The sequence below is a fragment of the Heptranchias perlo genome, unplaced genomic scaffold (assembly GCF_035084215.1).
Source record: "Heptranchias perlo isolate sHepPer1 unplaced genomic scaffold, sHepPer1.hap1 HAP1_SCAFFOLD_49, whole genome shotgun sequence".
NCBI classification, from domain to species: Eukaryota; Metazoa; Chordata; class Chondrichthyes; order Hexanchiformes; family Hexanchidae; genus Heptranchias; species Heptranchias perlo.
This window is the reverse complement of record NW_027139505.1, coordinates 3200096-3224966: the sequence shown is the minus strand read 5'-3', so window position 1 is coordinate 3224966 and position 24871 is coordinate 3200096. Positions and strand designations below refer to the sequence as shown.

The window sequence follows — 24871 nt, the reverse complement described above, 5'->3', positions numbered from 1 at the left end:
TGGACACTGTCCATATCTTATATTACATTCTGTACATTACAAGTTGGAGAGGACTGCTGACATATCTTATGTTACATTCTGTACTGTACAAGTTGGGGTGGACTCAGTAAATGTCTTATATTACATTGTGCACAATACAAGGTGGGTTGGACTCCGTGCATATCTTATTTTACATTCTGTACAAAACAAGGTGAGGTGGACTCAGTCCATATCTTATATTACATTCTGTACAGTACAAGCTGAGGTGGGCACTGTACATATCTTATATTACATTCTGTACATTACAAGGAGGAGTGTTCTCAGCACATATCTTTTATGATATTCTGCACAATACAAGGTGGAATGGACTCAGGACATATCTTACATTACATTCTGTAGAATACAAGGTGGGGTGGACTCAGTACATATCTTATATTACATTGTGTATAATACAAGGGGGGTGGACTCAGTCCATATCTTACATTACATTCTGTACAATACAAGGTGGGGTGGACTCAGCACATATCTTCTATTACATTCGGTATAATACAACGTGGGGTGGACTCAGTACATATCTAAAATTACATTCTGTGCAATACAAGGTTGGATGGACTGCTTAAATATCTTATATTACATTCTGTTCTATATAAGATGGGGTGGACTCGGTACATATCTTATGTTACATTCTGTACAATACAAGGTGGGATGGACTGCTTACATATCTTGTATTACATTCTGTACAATACAAGGTGGGGTGGACTCAGTACATATCTTAAATTACATTCTGCTCAATACAAGTTGGGTTGTACTCATTACATATCTGACATTATATTCTGTACAATACAAGCTGGGTTCGACTGCTTACATATCTCATATTTCATTCTGTACAATACAAGGTGGGGTGGACTCAGTACACATCTTCTATTACATTCTGTACAGTACAAGATGGGGTTGACTGCTTACATATCTTATGTTACATTCTGTACAATACAAGTTGGGGTGGAGTCAGTACATATCTTATATTACATTCTGTGCATTACAAGGTGCTGAATGCTCAGAACATATCTTACATTACATTCTGCATAGTACATGGTGAGGTGGACACTGTCCATATCTTATATTACATTCTGTACATTACAAGGTGGGGAGGACTGCTTACATATCTTATGTTACATTCTGTACTGTACAAGATGGGGTGGACTCAGTAAATGTCTTATATTACATTGTGCACAATACAAGGTGGGTTGGACTCCGTGCATATCTTATTTTACATTCTGTACATTGCAAGGTGGTGTGTTCTCAGCACATATCTTTTATGATATTCTGCACAATACAAGGTGGGGAGGACTCAGTACATATCTCATATTACATTCTGTATAAAACAAGGTGGGGTGACTCATCACATATCTTACATTACATTCTACCAATACGAGGTGGGGTGGACTCAGTACATATCTTAGATTACATTCTCTCCAATACAAGGTGAGGTGGACTCAGTACATTTCTTATATTACATACTGTACAATACAAGGTGAGGTGGACTCAGTACATATCTCATATTGCATTCTGTACAATACAAGGTGGGGTGTACTCATTGCATAGCTAATGTTACATTCTGTACAATAAAAGGTGGGGTGTACTCAGTACATAACTAAAATTACATTCTGTACAATACAAGCTGGGGTGGACTCCTGACATATCTTATTTTACATTCTGTACAACACAAGGCGGGGTGTTTTCAGTACATATCTTAAATTACGTTCTGCCAATACGAGGTGGGGTGGACTCAGAACATATCTTATGTTACATTCTGAACAATACAAGCTGGGGTGGACTCCTGACATATCTTATTTTACATTCTGTACAGTACAAGGCTGGGTGTTTTCAGTACATATCTTAAATTACATTCTGCCAATACGAGGTGGGGTGGACTCGGAACATATCTTATGTTACATTCTGTACATTACAAGATGGGGTGGACTCAGTACATGTCTTACATTACATTGTGCACAATGCAAGGTGGGTTGGACTCCGTGCATATCTTATATTACATTCTGTGCATTACAAGGTGGGGTGGACTCAGGACATATCTTACATTACATTCTGTACATTACAAGGTGGGTGGACTCAGTCAATATCTTATGTTCCATTCTGTATAATACAAGGCGAGGTGGACTCAGTTCATATCTTATATTACATTCTGTACATTACAAGGTGGGGTGGACTCAGTTCATATCTTATATTACATTCTGTACATTATAATTTGGGGTGGACTCAGCACATATCTTATGTTACGTTCTGTTTCATACAAGGTGGGTTGGACTCAGTGCATATCTTATGTTATATTCTGCACATTATAAGGTGGGGTGGACTTCGTCCATATCTTATATTACATTCTGTACTATACAAGGTGGGTGGACTCAGTGCATATCTTATGTTACATTCGGTACTTACCAAGGTGGTATGTGCTCAGTACTTATCTTACATTACATTCTGCATAGTACAAGGTGAGGTGGACACTGTAGATATCTTATATTACATTCTGTACATTACAAGGAGGGGTGGACTCAGTAAATATCATATATTACATTCTGTACATTGCATACAGGTGTGGACTCAGCCCATATCTTATTTTACATTCTGTACAATACAACGTGGTGTGGAGTCAGTATACATCTGCTATTACATTCTGTCCAATGCAAGCTGGGGTGGACTCCTGACAGACCTCATTTTACATTCTGTACAATACAAGGCGAGGTGTTCTCAGTACATATCTGATATTACATTCTGCCAATACTAGGTGGGGTGGTCTCACTAAATATCTTATGTTCCATTCTGTATAATACAAGTTCAGGTGAACTCAGTACACATCTTATATTACATTCTGTACATTACAAGGTCGGGTGGACTCAGTACATACCTTGGATTACATTCTGTACAATAAAAGGTGGGATTGGCTCAGTAAATATCTTATATTACATCCTGTACAATACAAGGTGGGGTGGACTCAGTACATATCTTATGTTACGTTCTTTATATTATAAGGTGGGTTGGACTGCTTGCATATCTTATTTTACATTATGTACAATACAAGATGGGGTGGACTCAGAACATGTCTTATATTACATTGTGCACAATACAAGGTGAGTTGGACTCCGTGCATATCATCGATTACATTATGTGCATTACAAGGTGCGGTGGACTCAGGACATACCTTATATTACATTCTGTACATTAATAGGTTTGGTGGACTCAGAACATATCTTATATTACATTCTGTACAATACAAGTTGGGGTGGACTCAATAAATATCTTATATTACATTCTGTTTGATACAAGGTGGCTTGGGCTCAATACATATCTAAAATTACATTCTGTACAATACAAGGTGGGGTGAACTCAGTACATATCTCATATTACATTCTGTATTAAAATCGGTGGGGTGTACTCATCACATATCTTATATTACATTCAGTATCGTACAAGGTGAGGAGGACACTGTACATATCTTATATTACATTCTGTACATTACAAGGAGGAGTGGAATCAGTACATATCTTATATTGCATTCTGCACAATACAAGGTGGGGTGGACTCAGTACATCTCTTATGTTACATTCTGCACATTACAAGTTGGGGTGGACTCAGTACACATCTTATATTACATGCTGTACAGTACAAGCTGGGGTTGACTGCTTACATATCTTATATTTCATTCTGTACAATACAAGTTGGGATGGACTCAGTACATATCTTATATTACATTCTGTACATTACAAGATGGGGTGGACTCAGTACATGTCTTACATTACATTGTGCACAATGCAAGGTGGGTTGGACTCCGTGCATATCTTATATTACATTCTGTGCATTACAATGTGGGGTGGACTCAGGACATATCTTACATTACATTCTGTACATTACAAGGTTGGGTGGACTGAGTACATATCTTACATTACATTCTGTACAACACAAGGTGGGGTGGACTCCTGACATATCTTATATTACATTCTGTACATTACAAGGTGGGGTGGACTCAGTACATATCTTACATTTTATTCTTTATAGTACATGGAGGGGTGGACTCAGTACATATCTTATATTACATTCTGTACATTACAAGGAGGTGTGGACACAGTACATATCTTACATTACATTCTGCACAATACAAGGTGGGGTGGACTCAGTATACATCTGATATTACATTCTGTACAATACAAGGTGGGGTGGACTCCGTACATATCTTACATTTCATTCTTTATAGTACAAGGTGGGGTGGACACTGTACATATCTTATATTACTTTCTGTACATTACATGGAGGGGTGGACTCAGTACATATCTTATATTACATTCTGTACATTACAAGGAGGTGTGGACTCAGTACATATCTTATATTACATTCTGCACAATACAAGGTGTGGTGGACTCAGTACTTGTCTTATATTACATTGTGCACAATACATGGTGGTTTGGACTCAGTACATATCTTCTATTACATTCTGTAAAATAAAAGGTGGGGTGGACTCAGTACATATCTTATGTTACATTCTGTACATTACAAGTTGAGTTGGACTCAGTACACAACTTTTCTTACATTCTGTACAGTACAAGCTGGGGTTGACTGCTTACATATCTTATATTTCATTCTGTACAATACAAGTTGGGGTGGAATCAGGACATATCTTATATTACATTCTGTACATTACAAGGTAGTGTGTACTCAGTACATATCTTACATTTCATTCTTTATAGTACAAGGTGAGGTGGACACTGTACATATCTTATATTACATTCTGTACATAACATGGAGGGATGGACTCAGTACATATCTTAAATTACATTCTGTACTTTACAAGGAGGTGTGGACTCAGTACATATCTTATATTACATTCTGTACAATACAAGGTGGGGTGGACTCAGTATACATCTGATATTACATTCTGTACAATACAAGGTGGCTTGGATTCAGTACTTGTCTTGTATTACATTGTGCACAATACAAGGTGGGTTGGACTCAGTACATATCTAAAATTACATTCTGTGCAATACAAGGTTGGATGGACTGCTTACATATCTTATATTACATTCTGTTCTGTATAAGATGGGGTGGACTCGGTACATATCTTAAGTTACATTCTGTACAATACAAGTTGGGATGGACTCAGTACCTATCTAAAATTACATTCTTACAATAGAAGGTGGGATGTACTCATTACATATCTTATATTACATTCTGTAAAATACAAGCTGGGTTGGACTGCTTACATATCTCATATTTCATTCTGTACAATACAAGGTGGGGTGGACTCAGTACATATATTTTATTACATTCTGTACAATACAAGGTGGGGTGGACTCAGTATAAATCTGACATTACATTCTGTACAATACAAGGTGGGTGGACTCAGTGCATGTCTTGTATTATATTGTGCACAATACAAGGTGGGTTGGACTCCGTGGATATCTTATATTACATTCTGTACATTGCAAGGTGATTTGTTCTCAGTACATATCTTATATCATATTCTGTACGATACAAGGTGGAATGGACTCAGTACATATGTTATATTACATTCCTTGCATTACAAGGTGTGGTTGTCTCAGGACATATCTTATATTACATTCTGTACATTACAAGGTTGAGTGGACTCAGTACATATCTTATATTACATTCTGTACAATACAAGGTGGGGTGGACTCAGTACTTATCTAAAATTACTTTCTGGACAATACAAGGTGGGATAGACTCAGTGCATATCTCATATTACATTCTGTATAAAACATGGTGGGGTGTCCTCATCAAATATCTTATATTACGTTCTGTACAATACAAGCTGGGTTGGACTGCTTACATTTCTCATTTTACATTCTGTACAATACAAGGTGGGGTGGACACATTGCACATCTTATATTACATTCTGTACAATACAAGCTGTGGTGGACTCAGTACATATCTTATATTACATTGTGAACATTACAAGGTGGGTTGGACTCCGTACATATCTTATATTACATTCTTTACATTACAAGGTGGTGTGTACTCAGTACATATCTTATATTGCATTCTGTATCATGCAAGGTGAGGTGGCCACTGTACATATCTTATATTACATTCTGTACATTACAAGAAGGATTGGAATCAGTACATATCTTATATTACATTCTGTACAATACAAGGTGGGGTGAACTCAGAATGGGCGACTATTACACGGAGAGGGAATATTACACAGAGGGCAATATTACAGAGTGTGGAATATTGCAGAGAGGGGGAATATTTCACAGATGGTAACATTACACAGGGGGGGAATATTACACAGAGGGGAATATTACACAGAGTGTGGGAGAAATTGAACAGGGAGGGGGAGAGATTGTACAGGGAGGGGAAGAGATTGAACAGGTCGGGGCGAGCTGCTAATTCAATCAAGAGAAAAAAGTTAAGGGATAAGCTGTTGACATTTCGCTCACAGCAACTGACAGAACATAAGTTGCAAAATGTCCAGAGCAGGTGTGTGCGGGCCCAGGGACAGGAGAGAAAACAAACCCAGGGGAGGTTTGGAGCCTGCAACAAACACCGAGCAGCGCAGACAGACAATGCGTCACCGGTTCGAGGCATTCAGAGGAAAGGCAGGGGTGAAACAAGCTGCAGACTTGGATTAGGGAGAGATTCTGTGCAACTGGGGGAGTGTGAGAGAGGGGGAGAGAGAGGGAGGGAAAGAGAGGGAGGGAGAGAGAGGGAGGGAGAGAGAGGGGGGAGAGAGAGGGAGGGAGAGAGAGGGGGGAGAGAGGGGGAGAGAGGGCGGGGGAGAGAGGGAGATAGAGGGCGGGGGAGAGAGAGAGAGAGGGAGAGAGAGAGGGGGTTGAGAGAGAGTGGGGGGAGAGAGAGGGGGTGAGAGAGAGGGGGAGAGGGAGGGAGGTAAAAAGAGAGAGTGAGAGAGGGAGTGGGAGGGAGGGAGTTCTGGGCTCTTGCTGTGCCTTTTTAATCCCTTACATTTGTATTTTAATCAATTCTCTCTCTCTCTCTCTCCCCTCAGGAATATTTTTGATGAAATGCTGCAAGGGGATGATCCAGAAAGAGACATTTTGTGAGGAAGAGTAGGAGTGGGAAAAATCCTGGGCCAAGAATAGTTCTCTCCGCTGCGGACTGACTGACTGAGACCTTCACCGCAGCCTGGACCCGATGGGGGGCACGTGAGTGATGTCTGGCTTACTCTGGGGTCACTGGGTGCACACTGGGATCACTGGGATATTCAGGGGACACTGGGGGGATCACTGGGACATTCAACGGACACTCGTGGGGGTGGTCACTGGGACATTGTTGTGCCAGTTCTTGTTGTTGTGTTTGTGGTCTGAACATCAAGACCACCACTCTGGCATCACTCTGGGCTGACTGGGTGCACCCTGACATCATTCTGGGTTCACTGCGGGATCACTGGGGACACTCTGTTTGCTACTTGCCGCCATCTGACGAAGGTGGTAACCACACTGTCCATTTAACAGTGTATTTAATGATAAAGAAACCCACCATTTACCCACACTGTCCATTTAACTGTGTATTTAATGATAAATAAACCTACCATTTACCCACGTTGTCCAATTAAAAGTGTAATTAATTACATATAAACACTCCATTGACCCACACGATCCATTTAACAGTGTATTTAATGATATATAAACCCACCATTTACCCACACTCTCCATTTAACAGTTTATTTAATGATATATGAACCCACCATTTACCCACACTGTCCACTTAACAGTGTATTTAATGATATTTCAACCCACCATTGACCCAAATTGTCCAATTACCAGTATATTTAATTATATGAATCATTCGTCTGAAGGTTTTGGTTCGAATGAATAAAACTCCGCTTCAATCAGCGATAGATTGAAACAAGCTGTGGAGGGAGAGTTCACATGAAGATAAATGTTGGGGATTGTTTGTTGCCGCCGCTTCAGGCTGTGTCTCCGGCCCGAATGAATCCTCAATCCTGGTCAAAAAACAAGCGGGGAATTAGTGAGAAAGGGGGAAATATCGCAATCTATCCCAGGGATTGATTACAACAATCCCCCCCTCGGAATTATCAACACAATCTATCCCCGGGATTGATCACAGCAATCCGTCCCTCGGAATTATCACCACAATCTATCCCTGGGATTGATCACAACAATCCGTCCCTCGGAATTATCACCACAATCTGTCCCTGGGATTGATCACAACAATCCGCCCCTCGGAATTATCATCACAATCTGTCCCTGGGATTGATCACAACAATCCGTCCCTCGGAATTATCACCACAATCTGTCCCTGGGATTGATCACAACAATCCGCCCCTCGGAATTATCATCACAATCTGTCCTCAAACACTTTCTCTCTTCGGAAACTTTCAACCCGGGGAGGGGCCATGTATGACCGTCTGTGAACCTCCTCAAAATGTGAGCAATCCAATCTTCATATCAGGAATGATCCATTCCGGATTTAACAATGTAACTGGTGAATCTGCTGAATATTTACTATGATATTAAGCGGAAAGGATAGGGTGGATAGAGAGAAACTCTTTTCGCTGGTTGGGGATTTTAGGAGTCGGGGGCACAGTCTAAAAATTAGAGCCAGACCTTTCAGGAGCGAGATTAGGAAACATTTCTGCACACAAAGGGTTGTCGAAGTTTGGAGCGCTCTTCAGCAAATGGCAATTGATACTAGCTCAATTGCTAAATTTCAATCTGCGATAGATAGCTTTTTGGCAACCAAAGGTATTAAGGGATATGGGCCAAAGGCAGGTATGTGCAGTTAGATCACAGATCAGCCATGATCTTATCAAATGGCGGAGTAGGCACGAGGGGCTTGATGGCCAACTCCTGTTTCTCTGTACTTTGCTCCTAAATGTAACTTTGGAAAGTCAGTACTGATTCTCCCACTGATTGAGGTGATTGATGCTCAGCGGTAGTTTAATTCGGCGGTTAAATGGTTAATGTCCTCACCGACAGACACAGCCTCTCCTCAGCTCACTGACGAAACACTGGCTATTGGCCCAGGGTTGAAGCGCAAACATTAGAAAATCGATGGGTCTTCAGTAAACAATGTCCCTGAAGCAAATGTAACAATTTATTTCGAACCAAATATCTGTTTTACTGAACTGCCCTGGAACAAGAAGAGAAAAGATAAAATGTACAACTGACTTTGTTCACAATTGACTTGGCAGCGAATTGTCAACCCGGTTCGATTTGATTCCACCAGAAGGGCCGCTCCCTGTTCTGAAACAAATGAGGAATGTTTGTGTTGAAATCCATCCTGATGTTTGGCAGCAGCTTTCATGGAGGGCGGAGCTCTGAATCTCACATAAGAAGGAGCAGATCAAATTCCCTAGTTTTGAACTGTTAAAATAAAGCAAAGAACTTGTACTCGATTGATTACAATCAAATAACAAGGATATAATTTGCAAAATCTGCACGGATATTGAGGACGGAAAATCCTTGCGGGATCAAGGTAAGGTTAATGTGGTGTCAATGTCTTTTTTAATTAACTTTTTCTGCCTCTTCCTCTTTTCCAAAGCCAATTTCCCGCGGTCAGATATGTTCCCCTGGCGGACGGAGCTCTCTAATCCTCGCGGATGGAAATATTCACTAATTGTTCGCTCAGACACTGACTGAAGGCCCGCTATTTCACACAGCGAATTTGAGGGCTTATCCCTTTATGGACTCCTCCAATCTCCCCACAGACACATTTTAAAGCGGTTACAGGACAGAAAGCAGGAACACGAACTCTGGAGATTTACACCTTCCTTGTCCAGCGGTGCCTACTTCCCATGTCAGGTGTGGGAAACTGTCCGTTTTCACTCCATATGCATTTATTTTTAACTGTGACACTGGCTCTTCTTACTCACTGAGCCGTTTTGTGCCTGGTACAATATATTGATTTGATCAAAGACTGATCGAACACACAGTTCAGCTCAGGAAAGGGTTAACACATTCGCAATGGCCGAATATTGCGCTCTGCTGGTCACCTGGAAAATCAGCCCATGGTTACCCGAGGCCGGACTGAAGGTGATCCAATCGCAGGATAGGAGCAAAGTAGGAGATAAATCTTGTTCCTGATTAATTATAATTAATTCGTGTCATGCGAATTAGATGGGGAGAATGGAGCAGGGACTACTGTTTTCTCTAAAATATGTTGTTGAGGATGTTATTTGTTAAACTGGCTCAACTGAAGAAAGAGAGGCCGCTCCCTTCAGACAGAAACAAACTTCAGGAATGTTTTCACGGGAAACTTGTTCCGGGCTGAAACCATCTTTCACACAGATCGGTGCTTCCTGATCGATAACCTTGGTAATTTGAGAAGTTACTTTTAACATCAACAGGTAGGAGGGTCCGTTCACTAATCTTTACAAAAAAAGTAACAATTCAATTTACCAACAGTAGGTAGACCCATCACTAATCTTTATATGAAAAATAACAACTCAATTTACCAACAGTTGGTAGTCCCTTCGCTAATCTTTATATAAAAAATAACGACTGAAATTACCAACAGGCAGGAGGGTCCATCAATTATCTTTATATAAAAAGTAACGATTGAAATTACGAACAGGGAGTAGAGCCCATCACTAATCTTTATACAAAATGTAACTACTGAATTACCAACAAGTAGAAGAGTCCATACAATAATTATATAAAATGTAACAACTCGATTTAACAAGTGGTAGGAGTGTCCATCACTAATCTTTATACAAAAAGTAACGACTGAAGTTATCAACAGGGAGGTGTGTCCATCATTAATCTTCATATGGAAAGTAACAACTCAATTTACCAACTGAAAGGAGGGTCCATCACTAATCTTTATATGAAAAGTAACTACTGAAAATGCCAAAAGGTCGGAGCATTCATCCCTGATCTTTATATAAATAGTAACGACTGAAATTACCAACAGGTAGCAGAGGCCATACAAACCTTAAAATAAAAATAACAACTCAATTTACCAACTGGTAGGAGGGTCCATCACTAATCTTTATATAAAAAGTAACCACTGAAATTAACAACAGGTAGAAGAGTCCATCACTAATCTTTACATAAAAAGTAACGACTGAAATCACCAACAGGGAGGAGGCTCCATCACTAAACTTTATATAAAATGTAACGACTGAAATTACCAACAGATTGGAGGCTCCATCACTAATCTTTATCGAAAAATTAACCACTGAAATTAACAACAGGGAGGAGAGTCCATCACTAATCTTTATATAAAAACGAACAACACAATTTACGATCCGGTCGGAGGGTCCATCACTAATCTTTTATAAAAAGTAACCACTGAAATTGACAACAGGGAGGAGGGTCCATCACTAATCGTTATATAGAACGTAACTATTGAATTATCAACAAGTAGAAGAGACCATACTAATCTTTTGTTGAATATTAACAACTCAATTTACCATCTGGTAGGAGGGTCCATCACTAATCTTTATATAACACGTAACAACTGAAATTACGAAAAGGTAGGAGGGTCCATCACTAATCTTTATGTATAAAGTAACAGTTGAAATTACCAACAGGTATGAAGGTCCATCACAAATTAAATATAAAAAGTAACTACTGAAATTTACAACATAGAGAAGGGTCGATCAATAATCTTTATATAAAACGTATCAACTCAATTTACCAACAGTTAGGAGGGTCCATCATATTTTTTGTCAAAAGAGTAACCACTGAAATTATCAACAGGTAGGAGGGTCCATCACAAATATTTTTGTAAAAAGCAACAATTGAAATTACCAAAAGGCAGGAGGACCCATCACTAATCTTTATATAACACGTAACAACTGAAATTGCGAAGAGGTGGGAGGTTCCATCACTAATCTTTATGTATAAAGTAACGGTTGAAATTACCAATAGGTATCAAGGTCCATCACCAATCTTAATATCAAAAGTAACTACTGAAATTAACCACAGGGTGGAGGGTCCATCACTAATCTTTCTATAGAATGTAACCACTGAAACTGCCAACAGGTAGGAGCATCCATCACTGATCTTTATATAAATAGTAACTACTGAAATTGCCATGCGGGAGGAGGGTCCATTACTTATCTTTATATAAAAAGTTACGACTGAAATTACCAATAGGTAGATGAGTCTATACTAATCATTATATAAAAATTAACAACTCATTTTACCAACTGGTAGGAGGGTCCATCACTAATCTTTATATAATACGTAACAACTGAAATTACGAAGAGGTAGGAAGTTCCATCACTAATCTTTATGTAAAAGGAACGATTGAAATTACCAATAGGTATCAAGGTCCATCACTAATCTTTATATAAAAAGTAACGAGTGAAATTTACAACAGAGAGGAGGGTCGATCATTAATCTTTATATAAAACGTATCAACTCAATTTTCCAACAGGTAGGAGGGTCCACCATATTTTTGTATGAAGAGTAACTACTGAAATTATCAACAGGTAGGAAGGTCCATCACGAATCTTATTGTAAAAAGCAACAACTGAAAATACCAAAAGGGAGGAGGGCCCATCACTAATCTTTATTTAAGAAGTGACAACTCACATTTCCAACGTGCAGCAGGGTCAATCACTCATCTTCATATGAAAAGTAACTACTGAAATTAACAACAGGATGGAGGGTCCTTCACTAATATTTCTATAGAATGTAACCACTGAAATTGCCGACCGGTAGGAGGGTCCAACACCAATCTTTAGATAAAGAGTAACTATTGAAAATGCAAACAGGTCGGTTCATCCATCACTGATCTTTACATAAATAGTAACTACTGAAATTACGAACAGGGAGGAGGGTCCATTACTTATCTTTATATAAAAAGTAACGACTGAAATTACCAACAGGTAGAAGAGTCCATACTAATCTTCATATAAAAAGTTACAACTCGATTTACCATCTGGGAGGAGTGTCCATCACTAATCTTTATACAAAAAGTAACTGCTCAAATTACCAATAGGTAGAAGAGTCCATCACGAATCTTTACATAAAAAGTAACTACTGAAATCACCAAAAGGGACAAGGCTCCATCATTCAACTTTATATAAAATGTAACTGCTGAAATTGCCAACAGATTGGAGGCTCCATCACTAATCTTTATATAAAACGTAACTACTGAAATTACCAACAGGAATCAGGGTCCATCACTAATCTTGATATAAAAAGTAACCACTGAAATTAACGAAAGGGAGGAGAGTCCAGCACTCATCTTTTTCTAAAAAATAACAACGCAATTTGCCATCTGGTAGGAGGATACATCATTCATCTTTATATAAAAAGTAACCACTGAAATTAACGACAGCGAGGAGGGTCCATCACTAATCTTAATATAAAAAGTAACGACTGAAATTAGCAACAGGGAGGAGGGTCCATCACTAATCTTTATATAGAATGAAACTACTGAATTATCAACAAGTGGAAGTGTCCATACTAATCTTTTGTTAAAAAATAACAACTCAATTTGCCATCTGGTATGAGGGTCCATCATTAAACTTCAAATAAAAACTGAAATTAACAACAGAGAGGAGCGTGCATCATTTATCTATACAAAGCATGTAAACAATGAAATTACCAGGAGGCAGGAGGGTCCATCACTAATCTTTATATAACACGTAATAACTGAAATTACGAAGAGGTAGGAGGCTCCATCACTAATCGTTATGTGTAAAGTAACTGCTGAAATTACCAACAGGTATGAAGGTCCATCACTAATCATTATATAAAAAGTAACAACTCAATTTACCAACTGGTAGGAGGGTCCATGACTAATCTTTATGTATAAAGTAACTGCTGAAATTACCAACAGGTATCAAGGTCCATCACTAATCTTTATGTAAAAAGTAACTACAGAAATTTACAACAGGGAGGAGGGTCGATCCTTAATCTTTTCATAAAACTCATCAACTCAATTTACTAACAGGTAGGAGGGTCCATCATATTTTTTGTACAAAGAGTAACCACTGAAATTATCAACAGGTAGGAGGGTCCATCACGAATCTTTTTATAAAACGTAACAACTGAAATTACCAAAAGGCCTGAGGGCACATCACTAATCTTTATTTAAAAAGTGGCAACTCACATTTCCAACGGGTAGCAGGGTCCATCACTAATCTTTATATAAAAAGTAACTGCTGAAAGTAACAACAGGGTGGAGGGTCCATCACTAATATTTCTATAGAATGTAACCACTGAAATTACCAACAGGTAGGAGGGTCCAACACCAATCTTTATATAAAAAGTTACTACTGAAAATGCCAACAGGTCGGAGCATCCATCACTGATCTTTATATAAAAATTAACGACTGAAATTAACAACAGGTTGGAGAGTCCATCACTAATCTTTACATAAAAAGTAACTACTGAAATCACCAACAGAGAGGAGGGTCCATCACTAAACATTATATAAAATGTAACTACTGAAATTACCAACAGATTGGAGGCTCTATCACTAATCTTTATATAAAAAGTAATCACTGAAATTAACAACAGGAAGGAGGGTCCATCACTAATCTTCTTTAAAAGTAACGAATGAAATTAGCAACATGGAGGAGGGACCATCACTAATCTTTATATAGAATGTAATTACTGAATTATCAACAAGTAGAAGAGTCCAAACTAATCTTTTATTAAAAACTAACAACTCAATTTACCATCTGGTAGGAGAGTCCATAATTAATGTTTAAATAAAAACTGAAATTAACAACAGAGTGGAGCATGCATCATTTATCTCTAGAAAGCATGGAAACAATGAAATTACCAAGAGGTAGGAGGGTCCATCCCAAATCTTTATATAACACGTAACAACTGAAATCACGAAGAGGTAGGAAGGTCCATCACTAATCTTTATGTCCAAACTAACTGCTGAAATTACCAACAGGTATGAAGGTCCATCACTAATCTTTATATTAAAATTAACCACAGAAATTACCAAAAGGGAAGAGTGTCCAACACTAATCCTTATATAAGAAGTTACTACTCAAGTAACCAAGAGGTAGGAGGGTCCATCACTACTTTCCATATCGGAAGTAACCACTGCATTACCAAGAGGTAGGAGTGTCAATCACTCGTCTTGATATGAAACGTAACAACTCAAATTACCAACACGGAGGAGGGTCCATCATTAATTATTGAATAAAAAGTAGCAACTGAAATTACCTACAGGTTGGAGGGTCCATCACTAATCCTTATATAAAAAGTAGCTACTCAAATTTCCAACAGGAAGTAGGGACCATTATTAATCGTTTTATGAAAAGTAACTATTGAAATTACCAACAGGCAGAAGTGTCCATCACTTATCTTTATATAAAAAGTAACTACTGAAATTGCCAGCAGGGAGTAGGGTACATCATTAATCTTTATAAGAAAAGTAACTACTGAAATTACGAACAGGGAGTGGAGTCCATCACGAATCTTTATATAAAATGTAACGACTGAATGACCAACAAGTAGAAGAGTCCATACAATCATTATATGAAAAGTAACAACTCAATTTACCAAGTGGTAGGAGGGTCTATCACTAATCCTTATATAAAAAGTAACTACTGAAATTTACAACAGGGAGGAGGGTCGATCATTAATCTTTATATAAAACGTATCAACTCAATTTTCCAACAGGTAGGAGGGTCCATCATATTTTTTTATATAAAGAGTAACTGAAATTACCAAAAGGCAGGAGGGCCCATCACTAATCTTTATTTAAAAAGTGACAACTCACATTTCCAACGGGGAGCAGGGTCCATCACCAATCTTTATATAAAAAGTATCTGCTGAAATTAACAACAGGGTGGTGGGTCCAGCCCTAATATTTCTATAGAATGTAACCACTGAAATTACCAACAGGTAGGAGGGTCCAACACCAATCTTTATATAAAACGTTACTACTGAAAATGCCAAAAGTTCGGAGCATCCATCACTGATCTTTATATAAAAATTAACGACTGAAATTAACAACAGATAGGAGGGTCCATCACTACTCTTTATATAAAAAGTAACTAATCAAATTGCCAATAGGTAGAAGAGTCCATCACTAATCTGTACATAAAAAAATAACTACTGAAATCACCAACAGGGAGGAGGGTCCATCACTAATCTTCATATGAAAATCAACGACTGAAATTACCAACATGTCGGTGGGTCCATCACTCATCTTTATATAAGAAGAAACTACTGAATTTACAAACAAGGAAGAGAGTCCATCACTAATCTTTATTTTAAAAAACATCGACTGAAATTACCACCTTGCAGGTGGGTCCATCACTAATGTTCATATAAAAAGTAACGATTGAAATTATCAAAAGGGAGGAAGGTCCATCACTAATTTACATAAAGTGTAACTGCACAATTTAATCTTGTTATTATATTAGTGCCAGCGAATAACTTCAACTATAGTTTGATGAAACTACTAACTGAGATTAATCGCGTTTACATTTCCACAGTGTGGAAAGGATAATACAGTGACTGATAGTTTGATTGGTTGCTCTTGCCTGTGTGCACACACAGAAGGAGGCACACGCACACGTGGAGAATTATGATTTTAAAATTGCCGTCAAATCTACAACTTATATATTTGTGGTGTTTGCTGAGATTGTAAGACCCCTAAGAATAATCCAAAAATAAATGTGCAGCATCTGTTTAAAGTTACACAATTCATAAATTATACATTAGTGTTCAATTAGTAAAATTCCTGACCTCCTACAGTGCTCATTAGTCAGGTGCTGATACCATGAGAGATAAGGTAAATATATTCAAAAGGAAGTACCAACCAAAACGCATCTCCCTGAACACACGGACAATGTCACTACCCTTCGAGAGCAGAGAAATCACACCCAGCTCCATATTGTGTTTGTCGATAATTATCAGGTTCAAAAAATAAAAGAATTTAATATAAAAACTCAACAAATCAAAAGAATTAAAAAAACAAATCTATGAATAAAATAATACAATAGCGCAGAATGAGTAAAACTGAGTGAAGGATCATTTAATTCATCACCTCGATCCATATCACCCTTCAGAATATTCACTACCTCAGGAATAAGTATGGTGCTGGCCTGCACTGCAAGTAAATCTTACCAACTGGTGCTCCCAGTGCAGAATTTCGGACATCCAGAACTGGGTTGTGGAAATCAGCGGGACTCATTGAGTTTCACTGGGCAGCTGTCTGTGCCGCACCTGATGTGGAGAGTTGATCGTAACAGTCGAGAAGTGCCCGATCCAAGAGCTAACAGCTGTTGTACTGATGGGGAAGGAGGGACTTGATATCACATTTAACAAGCCAACGTTCCTCCCTCTCATTTTAATATTTCAGTCTAACCTTCCTTTAATATACTTATTACAGAGCATCACAATCTTGGAACGCCTGTCACCACCATGGCTGAAGGTCCAAACAGGGGAGAAGATCCAACATCATCAACAAGAATGAGAATAGACACCGGTCGGTTCAGAACAATCTTTCAAATATCAATTGTGTCCGGATAAAGGGTCCAGATCATGAAAAATATCCTGTTGTTCAAACAGGAAGAAGAAACCGAGCATATAGTGTGTAGATAAAAGAATGTGAGTGACCATCTACCGGACCCTGCGGTCACAGTTGGAGGGATCTCAGTATTGGAACTGTCCAATAGACAACTGATGTTATGGACTGTAAGGCGGATAGAAACAGTCACTCAGATTGGTCTTCCTGAGTAACAGTGTGAAACCAGGGAGCAGTGGGAGGCAGCCCGAGTGGGAGATAGGTGAGAGGAGGTGGGACACAGGAATAGGAGAGCGAGAGTGGTGCGAGATTCTATAGTCAGGGGAATAGACAGACTCTTCTGCAGACCTGAGCAGGTCCAAGTGATACGTTGCCGCCCTGGTGCCAGGGGGAAGAACTTCCTGGAACCGGTGGGACCATCTCTGGAAAGGAACGGAGAGCGGAAAATAGTCATGGTCGGAATCAATAACACGGTTCGAATTACGTTTATAAAGGGAATATTAAAATTTGAGCTCTGGACTGAAAAGCATGGCCACAGGTTGGTGATCTCCGAATTGTGGTGCACTGGGCCCTTACTGAGGACAACATGACGCTGGTGAATGTGTAGCTGGAGGGCTGGAGCAGGAGTGAAGGGTTCATGTTCTTGGGACACGAGGGAGAGTTCAGGAAGAAGGGAACGGACGGTTACGATCTCAAGCAACCAACAAAAACGGTTTGACAGACTGGGTGTATGGAGCAGTGGGAGGGTTTCACCTGATTAGACTGGAGCGTGTGAAATATCCGGAACTGAGACTAGAGAGTGGAAATAATAAAACTGTTGGAGCAGGAACAGAAGATTTATGAATTTTTGAAAAGAGATTACCAAGAAAAAAGGAAGGAGTTTTTTGAAGTAGTGACAGAAGATGTAACTTGATATCTAAAAATTAAAAAAAACGAGACCGTGTCAACATTCCAGTGAATTGGAGTTCAGATTGTGTGTTATGTCTGTGAATCGAAAAATCATTCCAAACACGTTTGGAAAGTTAGACTCTTGAGGGATGTGATATGGTATCGATCAGACAGGGCTGGATTGGATGAACTTTTGGCGAGATACAAAATATTGCCTACAGTTTCTAAAAATGATGGCAGATATGAAAATGATGGTTTCAAAGAATCAACGTATCACAGTATCAAACTATCGACAGTAAAAGTATTCCATACAAAGATGTCGATACAGCATCTTCAGCGAGAGTGAGGAGGGTGTGGAGCCATATTTCGAGACAACTGTCGAGAAGGATTTGGCTCTGAATGTAATAGCCGAGGTGGATTAGTCACTGAGCTCAGAGACAACGTACCCGAGGCTGTTAAAGGAAGTCAGAGAACAGATAGGAGGGACTCTGACCATATTTTTCCAAAACTCACAATTTTTGAACACGCAATTGTTAATGAAAATATCCAGGTGGACTGAAAGAGACCAAGTAATGTCTGTGTTAAAACAGGGAGAATGTGGCAATCAGATAACCAGAGACTTATTAGACAACGTGAGAGGGGAGAGATACAAAAGGGTCCAGAGGGTCCAGAGGGGCAATTTTTTCACTCAAAGGGTGGTGAGTGTCTGGAACGAGCTGCCAGAGGCAGTAGTAGAGGCGGGTACAATGTTGTCTTTTAAAAAGCATTTGGACAGTTACATGGGTAAGATGGGTATAGAGGGATATGGGCCAAGTGCAGGCAATTGGGACTAGCTTAGTGGTATAAACTGGGCGACATGGACATATTGGGCCGAAGGGCCTGTTTCCATGTTGTAACTTCTATGATTCTATGATTCTATGATTCTATAACGTTATTTGTGGGCAAACTTCTCGAATCTGTAATTTCACGTCGAATCATTTATGATTCAGTGAAGGCTGGAACAGATTATCTGCAGACATTTGACATTGTAGTTGACAAATTTGATACAGCCTTATTGAGACGTGACTATATAGATCAATGGATTGTAACACATGCGGTATATATGAGTTTTCAGAAGGCATTTGATAACGTGGCTCACAGGAGGCGGCACCCGTTTGGTGTAAGAGGAAATTTAACCGCCCGGATGGAAGGTCGATAATATGTTTAGTTTTCTCCATTGTTGTTCACAGACCGAACACTGCGATCACTGAGGTCTTGACAAAGTCTGACGGTTAACAACTGTTGCAGTTGACGAAATTCTATCGGGACAGACGAGAACAGGCAGTTGAAGAAGGGATGGACGGAGTTAGCTCATTGTCAACACACGAGTGACATTTCAGTGGACAAGCACATCGGGTAAGTGGGAGGGGAACGTGATGAGTTTGCATTATTTAAACATTACAGAACCAACAGGATATCAGAACTGGTTGTCGTGGTCCATATTGGTACCAACGATATAGGTAAAAAAGGAATGAGGTCTGGAAGGTGAATTTAAGGAGTTAGCCGATAAATTAAAAAGCAGGACATCAAAGTTAGTGATCTCAGGATTAGTACCGGTGCCACGTGCTATTGAGTATAGGAACAGGAGAATAGACAGGGTGAATGCGTGGCTGCAGGGATGGTGTAGGAGGGAGGGATTCCGATTCCTGCGACATTGGGACCGGTTCTTGGGAAGATGGGACCTGTACAAGCGTGACGGGTTACACCCGAGCAGGACCGGGACCAATGTCCTCGCGGGGGTTTTTGCGAGTGCTGTTGGGGAAGGTTTAAACTAGAGTGGCAGGGGGATGGGAAACTGAGCGGGGATTCAGGAGGGAATAAAATTGAGAGCAGCAAGAGAGGGGAAGACCCAGGGGAAATCTACAATACAAATAGGACAAACAGTTGTTCAAGAACAAGTGAGAGGGAAAAGCGTAGAGCAGCGGAAAGGAAGTGTACGACAGATTTATTAACAACGAGAAAGCGTATGGCGATTAACACAGCATCAAAGCTGTGGCAGGGGGTTGGGAACCTGAGCAGGGAGACAGAGGGAAGCTTGTCAGGAAGGGGCACAATGTATGGAGTAAAAGGTAAAGTGTTAAAAAAGGAAAAAGCAGGAACTACGTGTCACAAAACATATTTGAAAGTTCTTTATCTGAAAGCACGTAGCATTCGTAACAAAATGGACGAGTTAACGGCACAAATAACTACGTATGGGTATGATCTTGTGGCTATTACAGAAACATGGCTGCACGGTGACAACGACTGGGAATTAAATATGCCAGGGTATTTAACAATCCGGAAGGACAGGCAGGAAGGAAGGGGATGTGGGGTGGCTATGATAATAAAGGAAGGAATCACTGTAATACAGAGAAATGATATTGGAACAAAGGATCAGGATAATGAAACAGTTTGGGTGGAGATAAGGAATAATAAGGGGAAAAGAACACTAGAGGGCGTAGTATATAGGCCTCCAAATGGTAGCAACTCTGCTGGAAGAAGTATTAATCAGGAAATAGTCGGGGCATGTAACAAGGGAACAGCTATAAGTATGGGGTATTTTAACTATCATATTAACTGGACAAATCAAATTGGGCAGGGCAGCCTTGAGGAAGAGCTTATTGAGTGTATTAGGGATGGATTTCTTGAGCAGTCTGTAACTGAACCTACAAGGGGACAAGCAACCTTGGACCAATCCTGTGTAATGAACCAGGATTAATTAATAATGTCCTAGTGAAGGATCCCCTTGGAATGAGTGACCATAACATGGTTACATTCCATATCCAAGTAGAGAGTGAGAAGATTGGTTCTCAAACAAGCGGACTGAGCTTGAATAAAGGAGACTATGATGGTATGAGAGCGGAATTGATTAAAGTGGACAGGGAAAATAGATTAAAGTGGAAGGCGGTACATGAGCAATGGTGTTCATTCAAGGAGTTACTTTACAACTTTCAAAAAAATATATATTCCACTGAGGAAAAAAGGGTGTAAAAAAAATGATAGCCATCCGTGGCGAAGTAAAGAAATTAAGGGTAGTATCCGACTAAAAGCAAGGACATATAAGGTAGCCAAACTTAGTGGGAGGATAGAAGATTGGGAAGCCTTCAAAAGACAGCAAAAAGTTACTAAAGGTTTGATTAAGAAAGGGAAGATAGATTATGAAAATAATTTAGCTAAAAAATATAAAAACCGATAGCAAGAGACTCTATTGTTATATCAAGAGAAAAAGGGTGGCTAAGGCAAACGGGGGTCCCTTAGAGGATGAGACCGGGAAATTAATGGTGGGAAACATGGAGATGGCAAAAATGCTGAACAAATATTTTGTTTCAGTCTTTACGGTAGAGGACACTAAGAATATCACAACACTGGACAAACCGGCGGCTCGAGGCGGGGAGGAGCGAAATACGATTAAAGTCACCAAGGAATTGGTACTCAGTAAATTAATGGGACTCAACGCGGATAAATCCCCTGGACCTGATGGCTTACATCGGAGGGTCTTGAGGGAAGTGGCAGTAAGGATTGTGGATGCTTTGGTAATAATTTTCTAAAATACACTGGACTCGGAAAAGGTCCCGGAAGATTGGAAAACTGCTAATGTAACACCTTTATTTAAAAAGGGTAGTAGGCAGAAGGCTGGAAATTATAGACCAGTTCGCCAAACATCTGTGGTTGGTAAAATTTTGGAGACAGCAGCAGAACATTTGGATAAACATAATTTAAAAGGACAAAGTCAGCATTGCTTTACGAAGGGGAATTCATGTCTGACAAATTTGCTTCAGTTCTTTGAGGTCATAACGTACAGGGTGGATGAAGGGGAACCAATGGACATAATGTATTGAGAATTCCAGAAGGCATTCGACAAGGTGCCAAATAAAAGATGATTGCTCAAGATAAAGAATCACTGGATTGGGGGTAATATTCTGGAATGGGTGGTGATTGGTTATCGAACAGGAAGCAGAGAGTTCGGATAAATGGTTCGTTCTCGGACTGGCAACCAGTAGCCAGTGGTGTTCCGCAGGGGTCGGTGCTGGGTCCCCAATTCTTTACAATCTATATTAACGATTTGGAGGATGGGACCGAGTGTAACGTATCAAAGTTTGCAGATGATACAAAGATGGGAGGGAAAGTGGAGAGTGAGGAGGACATAAAAAACCGACAGGGGGATATAGACAGGCTGGGTGAGTGGGCGGAGATTTGGCAGATGGAATACAATATTTGAAAATGTGGGGTTCTACACTTTGGCAGGGAAAATCAGAGAACAAGTTATTATCTTAATGGCGAGAAACTGGAAAGTACTGCAGTACAAAGGGATCTGGGGGTCCTCGTGCAAGAAAATCAAAAAGTTCGTATGAAGGTGCAGCAGGTGATCAAGAAGGCCAACGGAATGTTGGCTTTTATTGCTAGGGGGATAGAATATAAAAACAGGGAAGTATTGCTGCAGTTATATAAGGTATTGGTGAGACTGCACCTTGAATACTGCATACAGTTTTGGTGTCCGTACTTAAGAAAAGACATACTTGCTCTTGAGGCAGTACAAAGAAGGTTCAATCGGTTAATCGCGGGGATGAGGGGGTGGACATATGAGGAGAGGTTGAGTAGATTGGGACTCTACTCATTGGAGTTCAGAAGAATGAGAGGCGACCTTATTGAAACATATAAGATTGTGAAGGGGCTTGATCGGGTGAATGCTGGAAGGATGTTCCCAAGGATGGGTGAAACTAGAACTAGGGGGCATAATCTTCGAATAAGGGGCTGCTCTTTCAAAACTGAGATGAGGAGAAACTTCTTCACTCAGAGGGTAGTTGGTCTGTGGAATTTGCTGCCCCAGGAAGCTGTGGAAGCGACATCATTGAATAAATTTAAAACAGAAATCGACAGTTTCCAAGAAGTGAAGAAATTAGGGGTTCCGGGAAGCGGGCAGGAAATTGGACATAAATTTAGATTTGAGGTTTGGATCAGATCAGCCATGATCTTATTGAATGGCGGAGCAGGCTCGAGTGGCCGATTGGCCTGCTCCTGCTCCTATTTCTTATGTTCTTATGTTCTTATGTAACTTAGAATCATAGAAGGTAAGAGAAAAGAAACAGGCCAAACGGTAAAGAAATTGATCAAACTGCAATTATAGTGAATTTGAAACAATGAAATGCAGTGGGGAAAATACCCAGCGGATCGGTCAGTATCCACACAAAGGACAGGGTAATGGTTCGGATACAACTCTTGAGTGGACCGAAAACAAAGTGAAATAGTTTTAGTGGAACTGGGAAAAGGGCAGATCGGAGGCGACAAACAGGAGTTCGAGGGAATTTCATGAGTTGACTGAACTGGAATGTCCTTCAGGAAATTAAGGAACTGAGAGGTGACAAAAATTCCCTGCGGAGTAAATGAGAGACATTTCAAGAACAAAAATGTTAAAATGGTGAAAATGTCAAAGATCCGAACAGGGAAACTAACCAAACAAACTGTGGAGAGCGCGAAACCGAGGCAGTGGAGTGTTTTGTTCTCCCCCATTCATCACCGGGGGTTAATACTACCTTCAGCGGACTCACAATCCGGGCAGTAGAACTTGCGGTGGAGCGTCACTCCCCGGGAGAGCACTTTAGGAAATTGCATGCCATCAGCCCATAAAATGCTGTCAATTACTTTTAATGGAATCCAGGTAAATAGAAGTGAAAATGTGGCAGGGTTGTAATGGACGGGCGATCTGACACCACCTGCTGAAGGTGGAAATCTCGGCAATCGAGTCACAGAGTCATGGTAAAGAGGAGCAGGAGTCGGCCATTCGGCCCTTCGAGCCTACTCCGCCATTCAATAGGATCATGGCTGGTCCTCGATCTCAATACCATATCCCCGCTTGCACAAGTTTTTACAGTCTGCTTTTTTGTTCCATGCAAGTAATCTATTTTTCCCTCTTAATCAATGTGTCTGTGCGCAATATAGCGCTGATATTACTGACTGTATCTTTGCGCAGTATAACGCTGATATTACTGACTGTATCTGTGTTGCTTGTAGAGCTGATATTACTGAAAGTGCCTGTGCTCAATATAGCGCTGATATTACTGACAGTGCTTGTACTGAATTTGGAGCTGATATTGCTGACAGTATCTATGCTGATACTATACAGCTTAATGATGACAGTATTTGTGAGAATTATAGGGTTCTCACACTGACGGTGTCTGTTTTGATTCCACAGCTGGTATTACTGACAGTATCTGTGCTTAATATAGGGCTGATATTACTGACTCTACCTCTGCTCAATTTCGCCCTGTTATTACTGACAGGACCCCTGCTCAATATAGGGCTCATGATTCTGGCACTATCTGTGATGATGAAAGAGCTGGTGTAATAAAAATATTCATTCAATTACATAGAATGTTGCAGCTCAGGAACAGCCCATTTTGCCCAACATGTCTTTGCCTGGATTTATGCTCCACACGAGCGTTCTCCCACATACTTCCTCGCACCCTATCAACTGATATTTCTATTGCTCGCCCCCTCACGTATTTATCTGTCTTCC

General features: G+C 40.0%; 1 long non-coding RNA gene across 4 annotated transcripts in view; it reads left to right on the top strand.

The window, feature by feature from the left end:
- The window catches only part of LOC137313919 (uncharacterized), a 118653-nt gene that overhangs the window by 83845 nt on the left and 9937 nt on the right, over positions 1-24871 (top strand). Inside the window, exons 5-9 of one of the 4 annotated variants that reach the window (XR_010961129.1) lie at positions 7013-7169; positions 9532-9791; positions 17317-18908; positions 19569-19734; positions 21688-22086. This is a non-coding gene — a long non-coding RNA (uncharacterized lncRNA). Of the gene's footprint in view, positions 1-7012; positions 7170-9181; positions 9466-9531; positions 9792-17316; positions 18909-19568; positions 19735-21687; positions 22087-24871 lie in introns of those variants that run through there. The other 3 variants (XR_010961126.1, XR_010961127.1, XR_010961128.1) reach the window with 3 other exon arrangements.